The sequence below is a fragment of the Nycticebus coucang genome, chromosome 14 (assembly GCF_027406575.1).
Source record: "Nycticebus coucang isolate mNycCou1 chromosome 14, mNycCou1.pri, whole genome shotgun sequence".
In the NCBI taxonomy this organism is placed as follows: Eukaryota; Metazoa; Chordata; class Mammalia; order Primates; family Lorisidae; genus Nycticebus; species Nycticebus coucang.
The window spans coordinates 43,503,612-43,531,248 of NC_069793.1; the positions used below are offsets into that span (position 1 = coordinate 43,503,612).

Consider the following 27,637-nt stretch of genomic DNA (forward strand, 5'->3'; position numbering starts at 1 on the left):
GCTGAAGACTAACAGAACTAGCAACCCAAGAGCAGCCACCCCAATTTATGCAGCAACCAGTAGTCCACACTTTTAACCACTACTTCATTTTACAGATGATAAATTAAACATACGAAACTCATGCAGCTGGGGCAGCGCCTGTGGCTCAGTCGGTAAGGCGCCGGCCCCATATACCGAGGGTGGTGGGTTTAACCCGGCCCCGGCTGAACTGCAACCAAAAAATAGCTGGGTGTTGTGGCGGGCGCCGGTAGTCCCAGCTACTCGGGAGGCTGAGGCAAGAGAATCACTTAAGCCCAGGAGTTGGAGGTTGCTGTGAGCTGTGTGAGGCCATGGCACTCTACCGAGGGCCATAAAGTGAGACTCTGTCTCTACAAAAAAAAAAAAAGAAACTCATGCAGCTGAGGCCTAGGCCACAGAGCTATGACTCGACCCTGAGTCTGGCAGACACCCAAGTGGGTGCTCCCACTGGCAACATCCCTTATTTTCTGTGCTGCCCAGGTGTTGAAATATATTCGCTCTCATTCTGCTAACAGTCTTCAATGGCAGTTGCGACTGTATTCACATTGTAAGAGTGAGAACAGAGACTCAAAATGATACTGTCTCGCTGCATAACTCCCAAGATGCAAATGCAGGTCTGCTTGATTTTACCACACTAGCTCCTCTCTGGGTACAGCAGCAGGATCCCATCATGGTCAGAGGGCAGAAGAGGTCAAGTGAACTGAGATGGCTTCATCTATGGTCCCCGTGAAGACCCGTGCTGCCAAGGCGTCCCTCCCAGACCCAGGCACTGGCCCTCATGCCTCATAATCATCACCCTGAGGAGATGCTACTGGTGTTCATGCAGAAGCCTTTTCTCCTTTTCTCTGGCCCCTTTGTCCACTGCTGGAACGAAAAGAAGCCGAGAGCACCAGGCAGGTGTCCCACCTCCCACCTCAAGCCAGGGGTCATTATGCACACTGAAAAAGAGACAACGGCACGATTTTTAAGTAAACAGTAGTGCAGAGCACTGGCCTGGGAACACTGAGGCTTGAACTGCAACCTTATGCCAGCTATAGACAAACCATGTCATTTTTGCCGAACCTTGTCCCTGCCTTTCCATGCCTGTTTCTCCTGTCTATTGAATAGAGTAGCTGGATTTGACCCATAGCACCCTAGGATTCCTTGAAAGAGTCCTAGAATCTTCTGGGAGAGGGAAAATACCAGGCTACAACCTCCTTAAACAAGCAGCTTTACTTTCTGTACACCAATTGGAGTTTCTCATAAGATTTCGTTTTGATAAAAGAGATCCACCTCTAAAATCAGTTTTAAGCCACTGAACTAAACACTCCTTAAGGTTCAGTTCAAGTCTAAATTCCTATAATTTATGTATGATTCTACAAACTAATAAACTTTTAAAGAAAGTGAATGACTTGTTGGTCATTAGTTGCATTCCTCCCCGAGGTTCCTGTCCACATTCAGGCTCCAGGCTCCTTAGCAGCCTGCAAGAGCCAGGACAGAAGAGGGCAGATGTAGCAAGCACAGCTAAAAACCCACACCCCGCCTTCTCCCTGGGCACATAACCAGCTTCATTTCCCCAATCTCCTTGAACCTAGGAAAGAGAGAATGAGTGGATGTCATCAAAGAAACATGAGCAGAGGTGAAAGCAGTTAACAGAGGTCATGCCTTATCCACACAGGTCAGTGGAAGGTTCTGAGGCCTCAGTGGTGGCAGCACCATGAGAAAGAAAAAGCCTGGATCCCTGAAAGACCACATGAAGTGGAGGCTTCTCATGTGGCTTAACCCTGAACTGGGACATAAACAATACAACTTGTACCGATAATCACCCAAGGTCTAGAGGTTATTAGGCTACCTTGACTCGGTAAAGAGAGGTACAGGAACACAAAACTGAAGAAAGGTAAAAACGAACAAACAGAACTCAAATTAATCCACATGAAAAAAGCCAACAATCCCTTATATCAATGGGCAAGAGACATGAATAGAACTTTCTCTAAAGACGACAGACGAATGGCTAACAAACACATGAAAAAGTGTTCATCATCTCTATATATTAGAGAAATGCAAATCAAAACAACCCTGAGATATCATCTAACCCCAGTAAGAATGGCCCACATCACAAAATCTCAAAACTGCAGATGCTGGCGTGGATGTGGAGAGAAGGGAACACTTTTACACTGCTGGTGGGACTGCAAACTAGTACAACCTTTCTGGAAGGAAGTATGGAGAAACCTCAAAGCACTCAAGCTAGACCTCCCATTTGATCCTGCAATCCCATTGCTGGGCATCTACCCAGAAGGAAAGAAATCCTTTTATCATAAGGACACTTGTACTAGACTGTTTATTGCAGCTCAATTTACAGTCGCCAAAATGTGGAAACAGCCTAAATGCCCACCAGCCCAGGAATGGATTAACAAGCTGTGGTATATGTATACCATGGAATACTATTCAGCCGTTAAAAAAAATGGAGACTTTACATCCTTCGTATTAACCTGGATGGACGTGGAAGACATTATTCTTAGTAAAGCATCACAAGAATGGAGAAGCATGAATCCTATGTACTCAATTTTGATATGAGGACAATTAATGACAATTATGGTTATGGGGGGGAAACAGAAAGAGGGAAGGAGGGAGGTGGGCGGGACCTTGGTGTGTGTCACACTTTATTGGGGCAAGACATGATTGCAAGAGGGACTTTACCTAACAATTGCAATCAGTGTAACCTGGCTTATTGTACCCTCAATGAATCCCCAACAATAAAAAAAAAAAAAAAAAACCACCTGAGAAGTTACCAAGGACATAAAGCTGTTTGCTATTCTATAGATAAAAGGATATAGCGGGAAGCAGGAACCCGTCATCTCCTGCTCCGTGGATGAGAGATAACCCACACTACATGGTCTAATCGTCTGTTTGGCAAATGTATTTTCCAAAAATGCCCATGGTATCTCCCAGCTCACATACTCTTCTATGATGTGATCTTGATACTCCTCCCACTGAAAGGTGACACCTGAGACTCCTCCCCTTGAACCTTGGGTGTACTTATCAGTGCTCTGAAGGCAAAAGTAATGCTTGGTGACTTCTGAGGCTGGGGCACAGATGCATAAGTATAGTTTCTATCTTGTTCATCAGAACACTTGTGCTTGTAGCCCTGAGTCACCTTGTAAGAATTCCAACTACCCTGAGGCCACCATGCTGTGAGGAAGCCCAGACCATAATGGGAAGGCAGCACGCAGGTGTTCCAGTTGACAACCCCAACTGGGAGCCCAGCCAACAGCCATTATAAACAGTGGCTTTGTGAGTGAAAACACCTCCAGCTGGACTGTCCACCATTCCCAACTGAAGCCACAACATTGTGGAACAGAGATAAGCCACGCCTTCTGGGCTCTGTCCAAATGCCTGACCCACAGAATCGATGAGCATAATAAGTGTGAGGGTGATTTTGTATATATCAATAGAATTTGGAACACTCTAAGTTCAGGGATAGATTTTTACTTACCTTTAAATACTGAAACTATAATTTAGGTAGATCTCTATTGAATGCCTGGGTCGTTGGCCAGATCGCCAAACCCCAAAGTGTCAATTTTCTGCTTATACATAGTCCCCGGACATAAAACTATGCATTTGCTTTTACCTATATAAAAGACAGAGTTCTAGAAAAAAATTAGCTTAATATTAATAAACTATTAGCTCTTTTAAAATACTTGATGTCCAGTAGCTATTTAAAGAAACAAATACCTAAGGAACACTTTGGTATCTCGCTCTTCAATCCATTATTTTTCTTGTATCAAACCCCAACATTTTGGCCTGAAGCTTCTTGCTTACACAAATGGCAGTGACCACCTCAGTCACGAATCAGACATCTTTGGGTGCCAGCTCCAAGTGCCCTCCCAGTCTACAGAGCTATTGACTAAGGAAAAGGAAAGTCCTACTTTACCTTGGCAAAATTCCAATTTTTCCTGTTTCCTTTATTCAGAACACTGTGGTATATCAGGGGGAAAAATATACACCAGGTAAAGAATCGACCAGGTATACTGGAGCTTCAGAGCCCAGTCAACCCTCACTTTACTCAGTCTTTCCTTACACTATTTAATCCATGTGTGAATTTGGGTAAAACACATCATTTCCCTAAGCCTCCTTTTCTTCAACTAGTGGAAAATAAAACATCTACTTCACAGGTTTCTTCTGCAAATAAAGTGAAACATTTGTAAGTCAGCTTACAAAATGCCTCCTGTCTAATATTGATCATAATTTTCCTTATCTCTTTCTACATACACGGAAATAAACAGCCTCAGGGAGGTGTGATGCTGCTGAAAACTCACACATCCTGCCTTTTCTCAAAAAAAGTGTTTGCTGCCTCCTCCTTTCTCTTGTTTAGACTTGGCTTGGTGGTTTTACTTGTAGCTGCAAAGTTGTATATTAGTCCTGTACTCAACCCTTTTAGCAAACATCTAGCAAGAGATTAATAGTGACAGCAATTACAAACTGCCTCTGTGAGTGAAAACAAAGTGTTCACTGTTAAATGAAATGTAAAAATAAGGCTCTTTATGCCAATTCAAAACAGTTCTATAACAGTCTTAAAAATCCACATGGTATTATCCAGGCTGTTTTTCAAAGGTTGGCTTCTAACTTCCCCAGACACTGAAAACCCTAAGATAAGACATGGAAATTTAGGAAAGAGAAGACAGAAAAAATTTTAAATGGAAAAAAAAATTTTGAACTAAAAGCAACCAATCAGCTAATTTACTGGTACAAAAGAAGAAGGAGTCATTAGCTTTCGTTTGGTAAATCATGCAAATAAAATCAAATAAAATATTTATTAAACAACCAGGCCTAAGGCATGGAGCTTAAAATTGTACAACTGCACTTTATCTTAAGCCTAAGATATACAACCCTGGACCTCCAGGAACTCAAAATTAATATGTTTATGAATATCAAATTTTGAGAACTAGAAACTGAAATAATAACAGAAGTAGTTGTAATTATACTAATGAGCAACACATACGTAGCACTTTCTATACTTTTACTAAAGACTTAAAGAGAGACAATATAATTATTCCCAAACAAGAAATAGTCTTCAGTTTTTTCATTTCCTTGATTTTTTTATTTACATATTTCAAAAATAAACTAATGAATATATCTATGATACTCAGTGAAAACTTTCCCTCCTACCCTGCACCTGACCTGCAGTACCCAGCACCCCTCAGAGGCAGCTAATGTTAGTGTCCTATGTATCTTTCCAAACATTCTTTTTTTTTTTTATTGTTGGGGATTCATTGAGGGTACAATAAGCCAGTTACACTGATTGCAATTGTTAGGTAAAGTCCCTCTTGCAATCATGTCTTGCCCCCATAAAGTGTGACACACACCAAGGCCCCACCCCCCTCCCTCCATCCATCTTTCTGCTTTCCCCCCTCATAACCTTAATTGTCATTAATTGTCCTCATATCAAAATTGAGTACATAGGATTCATGCTTTTCCAAACATTCTTAATTAAACTGTTTTAGAATTGTATTATAGTTGCAGAAAAATAATAAGAGTTTCCACATACCACACACTTAATTTTCCTCAATACCTTACATTAGTACAATGCACCTGTCACAATTAATGAACCAACATTAATACATAAATTTATTCAGATTACACAAATATCTGTTTAGGCCTTTTGCTCATTTTAAAAAATGGGTTGTTTACTTACTGTTGGATTTTAAATGTCCTTTTTATATGTTGGAAACAAATCCTGCATCAAATATTTGTGCTTTTTAACTGTTCTTCCCAGTCTGCAACTTACTTTCCTAAATTCTCTTAATAATGTTTTTGGCACAGCAGAAGGTTTTCATTTTAATAAAACCTAATTTAACAAATTTTTCTTTCATAGATCATGCTCTTTATGTTGTGTCGAAAGGCTCATCACCACGTCCAAGGTTATGTAGACTTTCTTCCCCATCTTCTTCCAGAAGTTTTATAGATTTGTGTTTTATATTAAAGTATATAACCCACCTGAATTAATTTTTATAAAAGGTGTAAAGTCTGTATGAAGTTCACTTTTTTGCATACAAATGTCCAATTGTTCAAGCATCATTTGTTAAAAGTCCTGTCCTTTCTTCCAAGGTTTTTTAGTGCTCTGAAAGCAAGTAAGAATATATTACTGTGTCTCACTTCTTTAGCACAAATGATCGCATGCTATTCTCACTGTTCTATCCTCTTTTCATTTAATATAAGAACAGATCTTTCTTACACACAGAGCTTCCTCTTACAGTTTTAAATTTGATACATATTCTCCCACTCCAAATTAAAATCACGTACTTCTTTATCGCACAAATCCAAATTAGAACTAGGTAAAGTCCCATTTTCTCAGGGCTAAGCTAGCTTACATACTGTGAAAGCAAGATTGAAAATCACACGCAAGGGATGGCCATAAGTGTTAAGTAAGCAGCAGGCACTAAATAATATTATAAAGACCTTTGATATATGAGCCTCACCTCAAGGAATCTGCATGCAACCTGATAAGGTAAAATAAAAAATATATGAAAAAATAGTCAACAATACAAAGTTTAAAAAGAAGCTAGGTGCAGAAGAATTGTCTAGACTGGAAGAAGGGTGAGAAAGGTACATCAGAAAAGAGAAAAGAAACTAAAAACCTGGAGGAAGAATGTGTCTGGCAAGCTCAGGCAACAGAGAAAGAATAGGAATGAACAGTACTGAAGATGTGTGCAGGGAGCAGAGGGGTTGTGCAGCAGCCAGAAAGGTAAGTGGTAGAATACTGACAAAGCCAAGCTCTGACATTTAGCCCTGTCTACAGGTTCTCAAATCATTTTCTGACATAATAGACAGATAATGTTCCTGGGCATAAAACATTCCCACAAGTGTCACTTGTTAAGTCAAATTTCTGGTACCTTACCTCTAACTCCAGTTCTTCCTCCTCTCAGAAAGCATATTAGATCAGTAACCCTATGTACTAGTGATTTTCACTGGTGCCATGAAAGGATCTTAGGTCTGCTATGAAAATTTTTAAAGATCATTAATTAAATTATTTTCAAAAGACATTCAAAGCACACTCAGTCACCCTGGTAGAGTGCTTGAGCTCAAGTGATTCTCTTGCCTCAGTCTCCCAAGTAGCTGGGACAACAAGCATGGCTACCATCCCCAGTGAGATATGGGGGTCTCACTCTTACTCAGGCTGGTCTTGAACTCTGAGCTCAAGCAATGCACCTGCCTCAGCCTCCCAGAGTTCTAGGATTACAGGCGTGAACCACCGCACCTGGACCTTACTCTTTTTTTGATCAACATAATTTAAGTGTGCTCTAGAAATTTAACTATAGGTTCAATTATGCTGGAGATAATAAAGGTTGAAAAACACTGACTGCTGTGCACCCTTACTCCATTCTAATCTGTTAGGGTACTTTTTTTTTTTACATAAACAAACCACAAATTTATATCTACAGTCGAGGCCTGTTTTCTGAGCTGTGCGCTTATAAACCCACTGTCTACTCACCAACTAGTTACCAACTAGGATACCTGAAACTCCATCTAGATATGACTCCTGACCTTCCCTCTAAAACCCAGTTCTCCTCTGTTACACTAGATATGACTCCTGATCTTCTCCCCTAAAATCTGGTCATCTATTACAGTCTACATTAGAATAAAAGAAGAAAAACCTAAGCATCATCTTGGATACCTTTCTCTCCCTAGGACCTGATGTATAAACCATCAGCCAGTTCTTTGGCTTTTATTCCTAAGCATCTACCATCTCCATCTCCTCCTTATCTCCTTCTCTGCTGTCATACTCATCTTTGCCACCACCATCCCCTACTAGTACCTGCACAGCCTTCTATCAGGTCTCACTCAATCCACTCTGGCCCATTCCTATCCAATCTACAGCCAAAGTCATCTTTTTCATAATAAAAATCCAATAATATTATCAAGCTCTTCCAAGCACTCCCACTCCCAGGCTTAAAATCCATCAATGGATTCTCATGGTTACTGGGCCTATGACTAGCATCCTGAGACACGGCCTTCAAAAACCCATATGTGCTGACCCCTGCCTGTCTTTCCAGCTTTAGCTTCCTTGCTCCCTGCCTAGCTCTCTACACACAAACCTTTCTTCAAGTCCTTAAACATATTATGCTTTCTCCTACCACAGCATACTTCCCCCCACCATCTGCAATGCCGTTACCCCATTATTGACCTAAATAACTTCTACTCATCCATAAATGTCGGCTCCCAGCAAAGCCAGACAGATATGTACTCCCTACCACCACCCAGGTTTCTTCATGAGACTATGTTTATTTCCATCACAGTTATGTGTTTCTACTTCATTTTTTCCCATTATTTTGTTGACATCTATCCTTGCCTGCTGAATTGTAATCTCTTCGATACATGGATAATGTTCATTTTTTTCATCTTTCTATCTGCAGAGCCTAGCATAGCACTGAATGTATTGTAGAGACAAGAAATATTTTTAGAACAAATAAATGAATAACAAATCTCTGGTTCTTAGTAACAAATCCCATGAGGCACACCTTAGAGCAAAAGGCTGTGATAGAACAAAAGGTTGTGACATTGAAGGTGAGAATAACTGTTAGAGAAAATAAAAGTTTCTCATAGGAAAAAATTCACTGAAAGCGCCAGTTAAATAATGATTATAATAACGACTAACATTTATCAAGTCTTAGCACATGCCAGCTTGGTAAGTACTTTATACACCATGTTTCAGTGAATTCTTGGAACAATCCTATGGAAGAAGGACTATCATTGTCTTCATTTAACTAGTGAAGAAGACAAGTCAGAGAGGAGTTAAATAATAACTAAAGACACAAAACTAAGATGATGATGCCTAAGCCAGACTCTCTTAGATAAGAAAACCATAAGAATCAACACAGACTATTCTTCACCATAACTAAAACTACCATCCGACCATAGGCGTTACTGGGAAGAGAGGGTGAGCTGGAAAAGACACTGACACTTCACCAGCAGGGCAAACCCTCCTCTGTCCATGGTGCTGATGGCTCCACAGTACTGGAGACTCAGAATGAGTGCCACGGTCTCGTGACCCCCGACTGCTTCAGTTAGGAAGACGTGAGCTCTCAATAAAACATAGTGATACAATGTGGAGAGAAGGGAACACTTTTGCACTGCTAGTGGGATTGCAAACTAATAGAAAGAAGTATAGAGAATTCTCAAAGAACTAAAAGTCAACCTCAATCTTATTACTAAGTATCTACCCAGAAGGAAAAAAAAATCGTTTTATCACAAGGACATTTGCGCTAGAAATTTCACAGTTTCACAATTCCTCATTTCACAATTGCCAAAACATGGAAGCAACCAAGTGCCCGTCAGCCCAGGAATGGATTAATAAACTGTGATATATGTATACCATGGGATACTGTTAAGCCATAAGAAAAGATGGAGATTTTACATCTTTTGTACTAACCTAGATGGAGTTAAAACACATTCTTCTTAGTAAAGTATCTCAAGAATGGGGAAAAAATATCCAATGTAATCAATACTAATATAAAACCAATATATAAACAATGACACACAAAAAAACAACACAAGTATAGTTTAGTAAGGGGGAGGGGAGGGAAAAGGGAGGGGGAAGAAGGGAGAGTGATTGGCAGGAACTCACCTAATGTGCACAATGTGAGGGTGTTTAGCACACCCCGAGTGAAGGGCTCAACTACAACTTCAACTTTACCTTAGAAATGAAAATAATGTAACCTAAACATTTGTACATTCTTACTAATCTGAAATAAATTTAAAAAGGAAAACTAAAAATATATATATAGTGATATACATGGTACAGGTAGTTCCCAAGTTACAAACATCTGACTTACATACAACTCACCCTTACAAACAGAGGCTCTTGCGGGTAATAGGCAAATGTACGTGTTCCAACATAATAAAAACTCAACTTAAAAACAAACCTACAGAACCTATCTCATTCGTGTAACCTGGGGGCTGCCTGTATTGAAAAGTACTTATAATTGGCATGCTGCAAGAACTCAATAAATGTCAGCTATTATTATTAATATCATTAATTGCTTCTCGGCCTTTTGGCTAAGATCAAGTATAGTATCTGTTCTTATTATTAGTATTATTAGTTAAATATTACTTTTACTGGACTGCCTCCTTGATGAGAAACTTTTGTTTTCGACAATAGTGATTACCAACTCCAATGTCAAAGCAGTTTGATGAATCTCAATCGCTTGTGAAGTGTTCCATATGTAATTTACTACTGTTAATAAAAACCAGAGGTTCATTAATATATTCACTCATTTATTCCATAAATATTTATTGTCTGTACAATATGGTAGGCCCTATACTAAGCTCTGATGATAACAATGATGAGCAAAAACAAACGGGGTCCATATGTTCACAGGGCTTACAACCCAGTAAGAAAGGCAGATGTTAACAAAATAATGACACTAATAAATGTAAAATTAAAAACAGGTAAATACGAGAAAGGAAAGGGACCCAGTCTATGACAAAGCCTGGATCAGTTTAAGCCCCAATGGGACAAAGCCACCTAGGATGGTAAGAACAGGCTAAATGTGAGCATTGTAAAGAATCTTACATGAAAAGTGTAGGGTCGCCAAGAAGAACTGTGCTTAGGAATGAGCCTAAAAGACAGGGCCCAGACAGACCTAAGTGTTAATATGTGTTCATAGAAAAATACTGAAGTGAGGGCTATGTGGTAAATCTCTCAGAGAGCCATTAATAAGGCAAGTATAACAAGTCCCCACCCAGCCCATTTGGCACCGCAGAGCCTCCTCTGTAGCCAGTATTACTGCTAGTGGAAATAATGACTACACATTCCCCAAAAAGAAGTTATTGCTATACCTCTGTACCCTCCTCAGGAGAGGACACCTGGATCAGGTCAACTCATCTAAAATCAATTTGCCCAGAGCTAATATATGGAAGTGAACATTTTCCTAAAGCAGCTTTATCTGAGACCAAATTTCACTAAAACCAATTTAACTTCCTATCACATGTGAATTCTTATAAATTTCACAAACATGAATTTTATGTGAGTAGTGCTATTAGGGGAAATTACCATTACGTAAACTAGCCATTGGGGAAATTGATTTCAGAATAATTTATTTTAGGCAAACGCAGTACCTAAGCCCCATCTCCAGTAGTTCATAGGGTAGATGAGATGGCTCTAGGCTGCAGGGTTTCTTCACAGTTAATGAAGCCTTAGGAAGCTGGTAAACCCAGAGTCCCTCCCACCTTCCAATAGAGCTAGGGTGCTTCAAAATTAATCAATTAATCCTGCACAGCCAGAATTCCAATTATAGCCCCCCTCTCCATCATACCTGTGAAAGGCTGAAGAAGCTTCCTGGTGGCCATTGTCATGAAGCTGCCTTAGTCTAACTCTGATCCTCTCAGAACATCCAGGGGTCTAGGAGGTGGAGCTACTCTGAACACAGTGCATTTTGAAAGTGTTCCTCAAACTTTAGGGCACAGGTAAGTCATCTTACTAAAATGTAGGCTGTAATTCAGAAAGTCTGGGCTGAGCTCTAAGCTGCTGCATTTCTAACTGGCTCCAAATGCTGCTGTTGCCCCTGGTCTCCAGGCCACACTGTCGGCAACCAGGTCTTACAAGATGAGCACAGCTGTTCAGACATGCAGGTTGGAAGGAATTTACCAGATATTAGAAGGTATTCTTCTCTGGTCTTGGACATAAGGCTACAAGAAGATACCGGAAACTTTATTTTTACTTCTAGGCTCGTAGAGTTTGAAACTGTTATTGAAACTTTGTGATTAGAGAGTTTTCTGGGCAATGCCTTTCAAATATCGAAAAAATATCAAAAGTCAAGTCTTTTTAAAAAGGTAATGGCTATGGTTTGTGTACCATTTGTCACCACCCAAACTCAGGTCGATATCTGATACCCGATGTGGTCATGCTGGGAAATGGGATTCTGTGGGAAATGTGTGGGTTATGTGGCAAGATATCTCATGAATGAGTTAATGCTATTCTCACAATAGTGAGTTCTTGCTATCCTGAGGCTGGAAAATTTCTCACAGGGATGAATTAGGTCCCACAGGAATGCATTCATTCCCAGGAGAGCGGGAGGTTGTTCCTCCAATTTCTACCTCTTCACTCGTGTCCGCTTTCCCTTTGACCTTCTACCATGTTATGATGTGGCAGGACCCCCTCACTGGAAGCCAGCACCACCCCCTCATGCTCTTGAACTTCCCAGCCTGCAGAACAGTGAGCCAAATAAACTTCTTTTCTTTATACATTACCCAGCCTCAGTATTCTGCACTAGCAACACAAAATGGATGAAGTCTATGATGAAATAACTGTTTTCAGTGTCAAAAGTTTTATGATCACATAAAGTACATCCTTGCCTATTGGAAATACATTCTTACAAAAAGAGTTCCTCCCTTTCTATCACACCAGGAGGCCAAGGAAAACTATTTCATGCTAAGAATGTCCTTTAACAAGAAAATCTTACAATGAAATATGAAAAGAACTGCTGCTGGCCTATTAAGCCACGAAGAAGTTAGGTGAATGAGGAGAAGAAAGAAGTTGAGAGAGTGTGAGAAATGGGCTAAGACCAGGTATCACTGAAGTGTTGCTCTCCAACCTTCCTCCTCCTCCACATACAGACCCACAGGAACACATCTTCTCACTTTAGTGATTCAAAAGTAGTTTCTCATTTGGCGTCTGGAAGAGACCTTATTATGAATTATTGCTCCTTTTAGTTACAAAAGAAAAAATAGAAACTTTATAGTGAAGAAACCTGGTAGGTTCTACCTGAACCAAGCGATCGAGGTTAGCATCACCAGTAATAAGATGTATGAACACCAGAAATCCTTCGATGTAATGCATGGAGAAAAGGCAACATGATTTCAATGATGTCCTTGCCAAAAATGCATGACTAAACCATGAGAAAAATATCAGAAACTCAAACTGAGTTCTACAAAATAACTGGCCATACTCTTCAAAAAAGTGTCAAAATCATGAAAGACAAGAGAAGTCTGAGAAATTGTCACAGTTTGCACATTAAAATGAAATAACAACTAAATGCATTGTGGGATCCTGGACAAGATTCTAATGCAGAAAATCAAAAAATGGTATCAGTTGAAAAACTGGTAAAAGTCAAAGAAGGTATGTAATTGGGCTAATTTACAATTTAGTCCTGTAGCAATGCTAATTTCCTTATTTTGATAATTTTATCATAGAAAGAGTACCAGATATTAACATTATAGAAGACAGGGTGAAGGATATACAAGACTCCCTCTACCAATTTTACAACTTCCTTCCAAGTCTAAAGTTTATTCCAAAGTAAAAGCTTAAAAATAAATTAATGGTTGGATATGGTGGCTCACACCTGTAATCCTAGCACTCTGGGAGATCAAGTTGGGTGGACTGCTTAAGTTCAAGACCAGTCTGAGCAAGAGTGAGATCACAACTTTACTAACAACACAAAAACCAGCAGGGTGTGGGGGCAGGCACCTTTAGTCTCAGCTTCTCCAGAGGCTCAGGCAAGAAGATCTCATAAGCCCAAGAGTTTGAGGTTGTTGTGAGTTATGATGCCACAGCACTCTACACAGGGCAACAAAATGAGACTCCATCTCAAAATAAATAAATAAATAAAGTTAGTTTCCTCCCCTAAGAAGTCGAGCCAAAGAAGCCACCATTAGTGGTTGGGGTCCCAGTGGAAAATGTTTACAGTATTTTTTTATACTTGAAAAGGAAAACTGGATCCTCTAAACACACTCTCTTGAATCATACTTTTTCAGCCAAACCTTGGCTCGTGGCTTCTCCTTCTCATGTGCCCCCCAGACATTGGATCATTCTGACAATAAATTAAGGGCAGCCATCAATTCACCTCAGTTCCAATGGCAAAATCAATATTCCATCTGTCTCAGACAGTTGCAGAAAAGTAAAACCTTAAGAACAGTTAAAAAGTGAGACACTAAAGCTGACTAAAATTAACTTTCTAGAAAGAAAAAAATGATGAGAAAGAGATCAAGGAATGAAAAGAAATTAAGTTTTCTCCCATCCTACATGAGATCAGGTGGGTATCTCAGAGCAAAAAGGCCTGAAGGCACGAATATAGTACATCACCCATTACTGGGGAAGAGGAACCCCGAAACAGTTGCATAAAGTACTCATCTCCAACCATCCCCAGGAAGAACTGAGTAAATACAAGTTCCCTAATTTTCCTTAGAAAAGTGCCAGGAAGGGTGGCGCCTGTGGCTCAGTGAGTAGGGCACCGGCCCCACATGCCGAGGGTGGCAGGTTCAAACCCAGCCCTGGCCAAACTGCAACAAAAAATAGCCGGGCATTGTGGCGGACGCCTGTAGTCCCAGCTGCTCAGGAGGCTGAGGCAAGAGAATCACATAAGCCCAAGAGTTAGAGGTTGCTGTGAGCCATGTGACCTCATGGCACTCTACCCAAGGGCGGTACAGTGAGACTCTGTCTCTACAAAAAAAAAAAAAAAAACGAAAAGTGCCAGGAAAATGGTTCCTCCTTATCAGGCATTAAGATAAATATGAACTTGGGTGGGGGTTTCCATCACTAATTCTTTTCTGGGTCATTAGTGTGTGCAAGTTAGGTATTGAGATTGGCTATCAAATATGACTGATTTTAATAGTTATTCCAAGAGTAGAAAATGCAAGGTAGACAACATATTCAGAAAATTTTAGACTATGATATTTGGACTAAGAACAGAAAGCATGGAATCTAACTAATAATAAAAAATAGTTACTAATTATTAATGCTTACTATGTGCCAGAGATTGTCCTAAAACCTCAGACTATGGCCATTTGGCAGGTATTACTATCCCCAGTTTACCAGGTGAGGAAACTAAAGTTCAAAGATATAAAGTGAGCTAAAAGAACACAGCCAGTAAGTGGTGGATCCAAGATCTGAACACAAGTTTATATAACACTAAAGATGTTCTTTCTGCTCCATGACACCATGTCTAAAATGTTGTGGGGGACATGAAATTTCTGGCACCAACAAAGAGACACTGAAACTGTTGGCAGTGTGTGGCACAAAGTTAGGAGCTTTTGGCAAAGGCTTCCTCTGGGACTTAGATGTTTTTAATGTATGACACTCATCACAACAGATGGAAGTCACTTAAGCAGAATTTCTCAGAACCTTATCATTCTCCCCACAGAAAAGATGTGTTGTCAAAAGTAAGAAAGACAGTACATATTAACTCAGCATGGAAAAGAACACTAGCTCATCACTAAACCCATTCACTTTCTTCCTGGCACAGAATAAGGACTCATTTCTCAGCCTCTCTTTTTCTTGCTTTTTATCTTTTTTGTTGTTATTGTTGTTGTTGTTGTTGTTGTTGTTGCCGCTGCTGCTGCGGCCGCCCTGGGTAGAATAGCTCACAGCAACCTCAAACTCTTGGGCTTAAGCCATCCTCTTGCCTCAGCCTCCTGAGTAGCTGGGACTATAGCCACCAGCCACAACACCTGGCTATTTTTTTTTTTTTTTTGTAGAGGTGGGGGGGAATCTCACTCTTGCTCAGGCTGGTCTTGAACTCATGAGCTCAAGCAATCCACCTACCTCGGCCTCCCAGAGTGTTAGGATAACAGGTGTGAGCCATTGCACCCAGCCCTCAGCTTGTCTTGTTATCAGGTGTGGCCATGCCCCTGTGTTCCAGCATTGGAATGCATGCTGCTTCTCAGACCGGCCTAAACTGTGAACATAAATTCCTTCTCTTTCTGATTGCTGGGTTGGAAACAACCAACAGAGAAACCATGACAACCACATGTTGAAGAAGGAAGAATGACAAAGTGGACAGAGCCTAAATCTCTGACTTTCCACTAGAAGAGCTACCCAGGACAGAGGCCTATCCAGATCTATCTGCATTGGTCTTTTATGTGAACAACCAACATCCCTAGCTAAAACAGTCAATGAGAAAATAGGCCCTTACTGTGAGCCCCAAGAATCCCTTCCAAGGGATAGAGAAAGTTTGCTTCCTGCCGCTCTGTTTGATAACACAATGATGAGCACTGATGGTGTCTTTAGAGTTTTAAGGTTGTCTCATTTATATTTATCACAAGAATAAAAACATAATTTTATTGGGCAGCGCCTGTGGCTCAAAGGGGTAGGACGCCGGTCCCATATGCCAGAGATGGTGGGTTCAAACCCAGCCCCGGCGAAAAAAATAATAATAATAATTTTATTTTGGCACTGACCACCCAGGCTCACATATCATAAGCCATGGGGGATCTGGAATGAGGAATTATGCACTAATATTCACCTCTTGACAGGCACTGTTAGAATACCCATCTTACACATCGAGACTCAGATAAACCAAGCCATGCTTCCTTCTTTCCACACTCCCATGCTCACACCAGGGCTATTTCAACAATTCCAGCACAAATATCTCAGATTATTATAGTTAAATTAACTATAGGTAATTAAATTAATAGTTAAATTAAGCAACACAGCCAGGTCTGAAATTCAGATCTGCTGGGTGGGTAATGCACTATCCCATATGGAAAGCATTTAACACACAAAGGCAAACCCTCAGCAAATGCTAATGTCCCTCCCCTCTACTGAGTATAATCTCTCTACTGACCCCCTGCCCTATGCAAAAGTCATGTTCACATGCACAAACAAATTTAAGCTGTATTATATCTGATGCGTTCCAACCAAAGCTCTTTCTAGCTTAGAGGAATGTTATGGTAAGAATTTCAGAGGAAGCCAGCTTCTGCAGTTAGCCTTTGGTTGATCTTCCTGGAGGGGTATTGATCCTCCAACCAGCTCTTCATCCAGAATCGTGTAATAAAAATTAATTCTCCAAGGATCCACACTCATATGTCCAGAGAGGAATACAGGACTCTCTCACCAACAATCTGAAGGACTGTCTTATTCTCTGAGACAGAGAATGCTGGCTGTCCCCACATCATATGCATTCCCTCCTCCCTCTTTTAGTACTACAATCTTAGTGAAGCAGATGGCCACCCACAATAAAGGCCAACCCCCCACCTTCATTGCAGCTAGGTGTGGCCATGTGATCAAGCTCTGGCCAGTAGGATATGAGTGAAAGTTACATATGCAAAGAGCATGGTCTTCACTGCTCCTTGTTCTCCTTGGCTGGCTTAGCCTGGGCATGGGGGTGAGCCATCATGAACCACGTGCAGAGGACCTTACAAACCTCAAGGCCATAGTATAGAGGAGCCCAGTTCTTGACCCGAGAGGTTGTTACTAAACTCTGGACTACCTGCACTGAAACTGCTTCATAAAAGAGAATTATCCTTTCATCTTGTTTAAACCACTGTTATTTTAGTCTGTTTCAGCAGTCAATCCTATGTCCTAATCAATACAGATTTCTTAGTATTCCCTATGAGAAGGTGCAGGGACATTTCTGAATGCTTCCCATGAACCTTGGCTTGCCTTCCTGCTCTCATCAGGTGGCTATTTCTTCTCCGTACCCTTCGTGAGAGAGAACATATGGCACAGTAAGCTTGCAGGGATCCCCATTTATTTGTCTGCATCAGAATCACCTGGAAACTTATTTAAAATTGCCATTTCTGGGCCAAATTCCCAAGGATTCAGGAGATTTAGGACAACATCTAAAATCATATTTCAATGTCACATCCTCATTTGCTGAGAAAGTGTTCCTCAGTAACACAGAAATGAACAAGAGAGCAGCCCTGATAGTCAGATTCAGCCACACGTGAATCACTACAGAACCCGGACTGAGCCTGTTGGTATGTAAGTTATTGCTGCCCTTCTTAAAAATTTAATTACAGTGTTTGAACATTATCTCATTTTAAAGATCTGGCTGCCAAGGCTCAATTAAAATTCTAAAGTGTCAGAGTGAGAAAAAGCCCAAGTGGAGATCTAACTCCATCCTAGGTTTTAATCGTATGAAAACAGTTGGACATTTTACAATCATAACAAGTCCTTTTGGAGATGGACATTATTACCCTACAATCAATTCAAGATGTTTAACAATCTCTCTGCTAGCACACAAAACCCCTGTGTACTCCACAGAAGGAGCTGGTTCTGTGCTAATAATACTGCAGAAGAATGAATACATCCATACGTTCCCCAACCTCATCATAATCATACTTAAGCTCAATCAGGCACTTGACACATCTTACTGCAGTGTGGGAGCCTGAGAATAAGAAGCTCAGTGGAAACTCTCCCAGAAAGCTGGCTAGTGATTTGTAATCTAGAGGCAACTGGTGGAGGGGGAGAGGCAGAGAGAAAAAAGGAGTACTGTACCACACACATGGAGTTTTCATGCCCAGAAATACTCTTCGTCCTCCCTCCCTCCACTTGTATCTCCAGCCCACAAATTCTCCACCTGGCAAACTCTTACTCATGCTTCAAATCCCAGTTGAAAAGCCATATTCTCTATAAAGCCTCCATTAACTTTGTAGAAGAGTTAGTGGCTTCATTCTCAGTGTTTCAGTAGAAGAAATACTGACTAGTCATCTAGGAGGAGGCAGGCATTGGTTTAAAGTGCTTGAGAAAAAAATAAAATAAATGAAATTTTTGCACTTGAGCTGCTCATCTAACAGCAGAGTGAGAGGAAAAGAACTAAATATTGTGTTAGGTGATAGTTTATGAAATATAAAGCAGCGTAATAGGGCTCAAATAGGGCAGGGGCAGAGAGGAGGCGAAGCTAGAAAGGGCTATCTAGAAACGCCTCTCGAATAATAAGGCATGAACATGGGAGAGGCATCTAAGGAAGGAAGGGGTGAGTCCTGGATGGCAAAGGGTATTCTTAGATAAGGGAAAGGCCTTAGAGCAGAGGCAAGAGGGAGCTGGACATCTCTGCGAAACAAACATGAGAGGCCAGTGTGGCTGAGCTGATGTAAGAGGGACAGGAGATGAAGTCTTAGAGGCAGGCAGGGGCCAGATCGCACAGACTTGTAGCCAGGCTAGGCCTTTGGATTCCATCCTGAACTGGTGGGGAAGCAAATGAAGGGTGGTAAGCCAAGGAGAAACATAATATGCTACACACATAACATGCTGTGCTGTAATTATTAAATGACCTGTCTTCCCCAAGGACACATTTCAATCTGCCCACCTGCTAGCACATCACCTGGTTTATAAAAGGGATGTAGTAACTTTTCAGAGAAGAGGAGGAGAATAGACAGAACAAATAGAAGATCCTAAATTGACTACAGGCTTAGAGGGCATCCAAGGCATACAGAACTATCTGCCTTCTACTCACTTTTGTCAAGGAAGGAGAGACCTCATAAATTTTGTACATTTATTCAGAAACACGACTGTTCTCCAAGCCAAAATTAGAGTCATCCCAAAACAGCCAAGTGCCAACAGTCACCACTGAGAAAGGTTGCTCAAAATTCCTGTACCCAGAATTGTGGGGAAATCAAAACAGCCTTCAAAACCAGCAAAGGGTCCAAGTTCTGTTGACACTACAGTCTAGATTGAGAACTTCTTCTCACCCTCCAACAATACCCACTACAGATTTTTCTAAACAGTTTGCCTGAAAAGAGTTTGAGGGATCAGGTGGATTACCTTTTTGTTCCTTGGGCATCATACAGCTGTAGTAAATAAATTAAGTGCCCCCCAAATACTCTGAAAGATGAAAAATGACATTATTTGCAACCTCTGGAGCTGCTATATTTATTGTATTTCAGATCCTTTGCAAAAATAAGTGTGAAAAAAAATTCCCCTAAATTCTCATGGCTTTCCTCAAGCTTAAGGTGTCTGAATTTTAACCAACCCACCCACCCACTTCTGGAATCCACACTGGTTTAAAAGTGAGAAACTTAACATCAATAAAGCCTACACATTGCGTATTTCATTAACTATACATCTCAGGAGTGATTTATCTTAACTTCATCTGAAACTTTCTACAATTTAAAAAGTCTCATCTAATATTTTAGAAGCAGACACTGCAGTTCAAGCCCCTCTTTCTGCCTCTGGACATTGACGGGCAGAGCACTTCCAGGCCTTGCCCCACTGTCCACAAAGCCTCGGTAGACACAGGACACCTCTGCAGCATTCAGACAGCCTCTTTCACCAGATGTCTTGACCTCCGAAAGGCAAAGTCCAAGGGCCAATCACAGACAAAACACTATAACAAGGTTCAACCCCCGCCAAATACTACATGGCCTCTCACTACCTGTTCTCAGTTAACCTCACCTATTCCACCAAGGTCAGAGTCACAAGACTCTTTGAGGCTGCTTTTTGGTAGACTGAAAGAGCCATGTGGCCACCAATCAATGCTGTACGTGTAGCATTTCCCAATGTTTGTTAGCTTGCTAGTTCAACTAAATGGTATTGAAAAGTAACCTGGCTTATTGTACTCTCAATGAATCCCCAACAATAAAAAAAAAAAAAAAATTGAATACATTAAAATCATATTTTAAAAAACTCAGCATTTGGGGGAAAATGTTTGTGTAAGGGGAAATTAAGTATTCCTTTATTAATTATATTGTAGCACTTACAAACTTTACTTAAATATAAGCCTTAATATCTTCAATAAAAAAAAAAAGAAAAGAAAAATAACGCATGATAAAAATAACTACAGGAAAGGCTGAGTAAGTTTAAAAAGCCAATAAAATACCCTGGTATGGAAAATGTGCTAAAGAAACAGATGGCCGGGTCTGACTCTGAGCCCCATCATTTCACTAGCCGTGTGACTCTCAACAAAGCAACCAGTAATCTATGCTTCTGTTTTCCCATCCACGAAGTGGGGACAATACCTGGTCACTTGGTAAAGATTAAGAGCAACCATGCATTTGAAGTGCCTAGAACAGTGCCTACTGCTTCATTGCATGTTTTTAAAGAGCCTTTAATAGTCTAAGATTTACTGCAGTGTTTGGAGAGAGAGAGAATATTACATTTCCTAAGTTGATTTAATCTTGTAACTCTTAATTCCTAAGGGTATTTTATATGCCCAGTGGTCCTTGGAAACTATTTGGAGAAATCCCCAAGCTAGTCAATGGTATGCACCCTGAGTCAGGCTGGAATGACTTCAATATTACAGGTCTAACTCAACAAACTGTGCTTACTCCCATGAAGTAATATTAGAGGTAAGAGACAAAAAATGAAAAATTATGTTTAAAAATAGCTCAATTGGTCAAAATCCTTAAGGGCTCTCTTCCAATCTTATTTCAAACCTTCACACTTAGCTTGGCAGTGTGGCTCTGCCATTTTCTATCCCTGTAGCCCTGAACGAACTGTTCCACTTCTCTGGACAGGAGCTTCTTGATCCAAAAGAGGAAACAAACAAACAAAAAAACAAAAAAAGGTAACTATCATATCTTGGTTGAGATAAGGACAAATTAAGACAATGAAGGTAAAATAGCTGGCATATTCTACATATCAGTAAAATTTGCCTCCCTATCACTGTCACAGGAGCAGTGTGTGTTCAGCCTGAAACCTGGTATCATTTAAGGATAGCCAGACTAAAGTCAAAAAGTACCAATGAATTAATTTGCTCTTTTTAAAAAGTATATAATCAGCTCTCCCCATACCCCAACAATAAAAAAAATACAAAAACAAACAAAAAGTATATAATCACGTTGTGAATACTGGAAACAGCTATGGGGAATTCCCACTTCTTTGTGGTTTGAATTGAAATAAACTCAAGGAGGTAGATATGGCTCGGCGCCCATAGCACAGTGGTTACAGCGCCAGCCACATACACAGAGGCTGGCAGGTTCAAACCCGGCCCGGGCCAACTAAACAACTGTAACAAAAAAATAACTGGGTGTTGTGGCAGGCACCTGTAGTCCCAGCTACTTGGGAGGCTGAGGAAAGAGAATTGCTTAAGCCCAAGAGTTGGAGGTTGCTGTGGGCTGTGACGCCACAGCACTCTACCGAGGGTGACATAAGTGAGACTTTGTCTCAAAAAAAAAGGAGGGGGGGAAGATAGATAGACAATCCTCTGGAATAGATAAATGATTCCATATGCACAAAGCTGAGAATTGAGTATCCAGAATCAAATCAGGGCAGAAATACAGAACATAAATGAGCCAACAATGGTTATTTTCCCATCCCCCTCAAACTCATGTATTGCCACTATTTCTACAGAATGAATTCTACTAAACAATGACTAAACAGATTCTCCAGGACCATTATCCCAGGATAATTTATTGTCCAGTTGCCCAGTTAGTCATCAACACATTGCAAGGATTCTACAATTTCAGAGATTAAATCCTACCTTCAGAACTAAGAATTATCACTGATGTCAGCCTAAAATTCCTTATCAGACTATCTGCTCCCCAAATTCTGACTTTAGAAAATACAAATAGGTACAAGGTTAGGGTATATGGCATACCTCTTGGAGGCGTGACTCAATTACACAGAGGACTGTACCAAATGCAAATATTGTAACCTAATTCTTTGTACCCTCAAATTAACCTGAAAGAATAAAAAAAAGAAAGAAAGAAATATGGCCACTGTGGCCACAGGAAAAATGAAACGCATTTGGAATAACTTGAGGAAAACAAATAAAAGTTCAACAAGCCCTGTTTAGAAAGAGACGTATAGAATCCATGAAACTTTTAGCTAGTTCCATCTCTTTGCTCTTGTACTTCTTTTATCCTTTCTCCATTTGAAGAGTACCTAATCCAAACCATGATTTGCAATCTTGCCTCCTTCTTTAATGAGCAACGGAAATGGCTGCATAGTAAATGTATCCTTTAAACAATTAACTAAAGATACTCTCCAAAAACAGCCATCTTACCATGTCACGCTACTGTTTAGAGAGGAACTACTAGGAATTCATTTCAAATTATTCCAAAAAACTGAATGAGAAGGAATTCTTCCAAATTCATTCTGTGAGGCCAGCCTTATCCTGATACCAAAGTCAGACAAAACACAACAAAAAAGTAAGCTGCAAGCCTATCAGTAAACTGATGAAGATAGATGCAAAAATCCTGAACAGAATTCAGCAAACTGTATCCAACAGCACATCAGAACAATAATTCCTCATGATCAAGAGAACCAGGGATGCAAGTTCGGTTCAATGTATGCAAATCAACAAACGTGATACATCTTATCACCAGAATGAAGGATAAAACCATAGGACAGTTTCAATACACGCAGAAGAGACATTTAATAAAATTCAATACCACTTTATGATAAAAACTCTCAACAAATTGGGTTTAGGAAGGACACACTTAACATACATAACAAATCACATGTAAAAAACCTGCATCTAACAGCCATAGCTGGAAGCTTTCTAACACACGGAACGAGGCACAGATGCCTCACAGTAATAAGAAGACAACGGGGAAAGCTAGGGACTGTGGCAATCTGAAGAAAACATGCCTATTTTTCATCAGAAGCTGGAAAGATGGATTTTTAAGCCAAATTGCTCAATTTTTAAATGTTGGCAACTAATTCATGATTTTAACAAATTGTGGAAGGATACTATGGGAGCCATGACAGCCAAATAAAGCACATCTATGAGCCAACCATGAGCTGCCGTTTCAACCTTTATCCTAAAAGTTAAAGTTATGGGTCACTAAATCCTACAAGGCTGCTTATCATTAGGAACCAATGCCAACAGCACTTCCGTGCCTCATCCATCTTTTTTAGAGATGAGACCCTTTATCTTTCAGGAAAGGCTATTATTGCCTGGAATAATTCTGATGATTTCCAAATGCACAGATAATACCTCAGATGATGAACTTCCAGTTCACTCCCACAAAGTTATTATTAAACTTTTTGTTTTTTAATGATTATAGGAACCTAATAGTTGTACATACTTATAGGGCACATGTGATATTTTGATATAAGCATACAATGTAAATAATCAAATCAGAGTACTTGGGGTATCCATCGCTTTGGGCATTAATGTTTTTTTGTTAGGACCGTTACACTTCCGCTCTTTTCATTATTATAAAGTAGATCCTAAATAATTGTTGATTATAGTCACTTTGTTGTGCCGTGACATATTGCTAATTCTAACTATATTTTTGGAGCCATTAACCTTCCCCAATGTATTCCCCCTCCGTGCTATCCTTCCCAGCTCCTGGTAACCATTATTCTACTCTGCCTCCATGAGATGAATTGGTTTAATATTTAGCTCCCACACAAGAGTGAGACATGCAAGATTTGTCTTTCTGTCCTTGGCTTACTTCATTTAACATAATGTTCTCCACTATCATCCACATTGTTGGAATTGGCAAGATTTCATTCTTTGTGGCTATGTAATATTCCACCATGTATGTGGACTGCAGTTTCTTTATCCATTCAACCCCTGATGGAGACTCAGTTTTGATTCCAAATCCTAGCTATTGTGAATAATGCTTCAATAAATACAGGAGTGCAGATATCTTTTCAATATATTGAAGTCCCTTCTTTTAGATTATGTACCTATCAGTGGAGTTGTAGGGTCAAACGGTAGTTTTATTTTTAGATTTTGAGGAACCTCTATACTGTTTTCCATGATGGTGGCACTAATTCACACTCCTCCAACAGCGTATGAGGGCTCCTCTTTCTCCACAACCTCACCAGCATTTGCTATTGCCTATCTTTTTGATAAGAGCGATTTTAACTGGGGAGAGATATCTCACAGTAGTTTTCTTCATTTTTTTAATTTTTTATTTTTAATTATTATGAATACATAATTGTGTACTACCAAGCCATTGTTATTTACAACCAACTCAACCAATTAAAAGAGGGAAGGGAAAATTAAAAGTTCTTTTAAAAAACCAAATGCTGGCTCAGCACCTATAGCTCAGTAGTTAGGGCACCAGCCACATACATTGAGGATAGTGGGTTCAACCCCAGCCTGGGCCTGCTAAACAACAATGACAACTACAACAACAACAACAAAAAAAAAAAAAAACAATAGCCAGGTGTTGTGGTGGGCTCCTGTAGTCCCAGCTACTTGGGAGGCTGAAGCAAGAGAATCACTTAAGCCCAAGATTTTGAGGTTGCTGTGAGCTGTGATGTTACAGCACTCTACTGAGGGTAAGATACTAAGACTCTGTCTCAAAAAAATAAAAATAAATAAAAACTGAATGTTATTTGCTCTATAAAAAAATATGTAATTATTGTTTTATAAATTATAAAATTATTTTAAGAAAATGTTTGCATGGATGAGCAAACTTTCTATGCACATAGTCTGTACTGGATAAGTGACTTTGTCCTGAGATAATACAGCTTATATAAATATCACACTCTATCCTTTATAATGTACTCACTCTCACACTGTAAAATCATCAAGGCAGCTATTATTGTCAGCATCTCTTCATCTAGAACCACTACTACTCATCATCCTCAATTTACAAAGTTCCAAATGCACTAGCTCTTGTTCTGTCCCCTAACCCCAACACACAGGGTTCTGCCACAGGGCCTTTGAACGTACTGTCTCGTCTATCTGGAGCAGTCATTTTTCTGATTTCCTCATTGATGGCTCTTATTTAGATTCAGCTCTAATGCCCTGCCCTCTCTGTCCTCTCTTCTCTACTGACCTGTCACTCACCTCTGTTTTATTTTCTTCCTTGACATTTATCATTAGGTTTAATTCTTTTTCCATATTTATCATCTGACTCACCCCTCTAAAATGCAAGTTCCCTGAGGATAAGATCCTTGCACGCTTTCTCCACCATTGAAGAATCAACCAATGTTCTTAGGCCACAGATAAGTTTCTGAGACAGACTAGTGTCTGAATGAATAACAAATGGACTCTAATTTGGCAGATAAGTAAAGTGAGGCGCAGAGAGAAGCCTGCCCACTATTCGTTGACAAAGCAGAAACTTGAGCCACATCTTCTGACTCCTGACCTAGCATCACTGCCACTGCACCACCTCATCAGTGTTCTGATAGTCAGGGGCGTCTTTCACCCGGAACTCAGTGCATCTGCAAGTTAAATCTATCTTTCCTCAGTGACAAGGCTCAATGGTCCACATTTCTCACCACAGAACCAAATAAATGAATGCATGTTACCCAGAAATGCAAGTGTTTCACAACTAATTCCAAAGGATATCAAAGACGACAGTTTTTTAAATTCTCTAGGAGAATTCCATTGAACATAAATGATTTTATGCATAAATATTAATGAAATTGTGACTTTTAGACTAAAAAAGTAAAGGTTAATGGCTACATTAACTGTTTTCTCATTTCTCAAACACAGGCAATCCAAAACCTAATGTGCATATATACAAGCATGAGCAATTTGCCCAGAGCATTATAGTTTATTCTTTATGATCTTCTTATCTTCCGTTAAGGTCAAAAGTCATCTGAACAGCTTCATTTCTTCTGACAAAGATTTAAATTTTACTTAATTAGTGTGTTCTTGAAAACCTCATTTTCTTGACAGAAGATCCTTCCATTCATTTTCACTCCTGCCTGACAATTACTATTTCCCAGTGAATACCGTGGCCTAACTAGCTATCTTCTTACTCATCAAATACATAATTATTTAACTTTCCTCAGAAGCTATGTCTACTCCCTACCAGGGATAAAGATAAAAATGATGGAAACTCGGGATCCAGGGTCTTTTTTCGTGGCTTTCAGAAGCATCTCTAGATGGCACACATTTTCAGCTTTTAACCATTTACTTTCTTTAAGAAGACAACTTCATCAAGAAGTAAATAATCTCATTTACTGGAAAATATTTCTCATCCATCATTACCCTTTTCTGCTTTTATTTTCTGGTTAATTTATTCAACTAAAAACTTGGACAAAGTAAATGTGAGGAATTGTGCCTCAACACATGGACAGCAGAGTTTGCTTGTTTTTTAGAAGGTATTCACCACCCCCACCCTACCTGCCCAGGGCACACAGAGTAGCTCAAGCTAAAATCCTGGGCGTCACCCTTGCTTCCACCCTCCCCACCTCCCAACATCCCACACAGACCCACAGAGTCCACTCCTGAATCGATCCCACATAGTCTATCCCACACAGACCCACAGAGTCCACTCCTGAATCGATCCCACATAGTCTATCCCACACAGACCCACAGAGTCCACTCCTGAATCAATCCCACATAGTCTATCCCACACAGACCCACAGAGTCCACTCCTGAATCGATCCCATATAGTCTATCACGCAGGCCCAGAGTCCATTCCTGAATCGATCCCACATAGTCTATCCCACACAGACCCACAGAGTCCACTCCTGAATCGAGCCCACATAGTCTATCACGCAGGTCCACAGAGTCCACTCCTGAATCCATCCCACATAGTCTATCACGCATGTAGGATAATATTTAGAAATAAACTTATCCTACATCAAGCACACAAAGTAAATTCAGTGTGAGTTTAAAATGACATGCTTTTCTTCCAGAGGCTTAAGACGCTTGGACCCCCCTGGGTTACTCACAGAGTTAGGCTCTTTGGAAAATTCCTTAGGCCTTTTCTCTGAAGCAGTACACCCCGTGAAGCCTGAGATCCAAGGGCATGCCGCCCTTCCTCAGAGATACGGGCCAGAGGGTTGACATATGTTAACAACATATTGTCAGAGGTCTATAGGTGGTCTGCCCTGAAGGAAGGTCACAGTCATTACTTCATACTGAGTAAACTGAGTGAATGCTTGAAGATATTCTTCTATTAATTCTGTTCCCCTATAGCTGTTTTTGTCTTTGTGCCCTGCTCGGAAAACTAGTCACTGTTTGGAGGAAGAGATTTACTACACAAGTGGTTACATTGATATGATAAATTTCCTTTCAAGTTCAAATTCAGCTAATAGATAATGGATTAGGTGTGTACATGA

General features: G+C 40.2%; 1 protein-coding gene and 1 pseudogene across 3 annotated transcripts in view; one reads left to right on the forward strand and one right to left on the reverse strand.

Moving 5' to 3' along the window:
- NELL1 (neural EGFL like 1) overlaps positions 1 to 27,637 on the reverse strand; it is a 950,583-nt gene that overhangs the window by 816,307 nt on the left and 106,639 nt on the right. The gene's annotated exons all lie outside the window — the stretch shown is intronic.
- Positions 10,031 to 10,139, forward strand: LOC128566272 (uncharacterized; annotated as a pseudogene).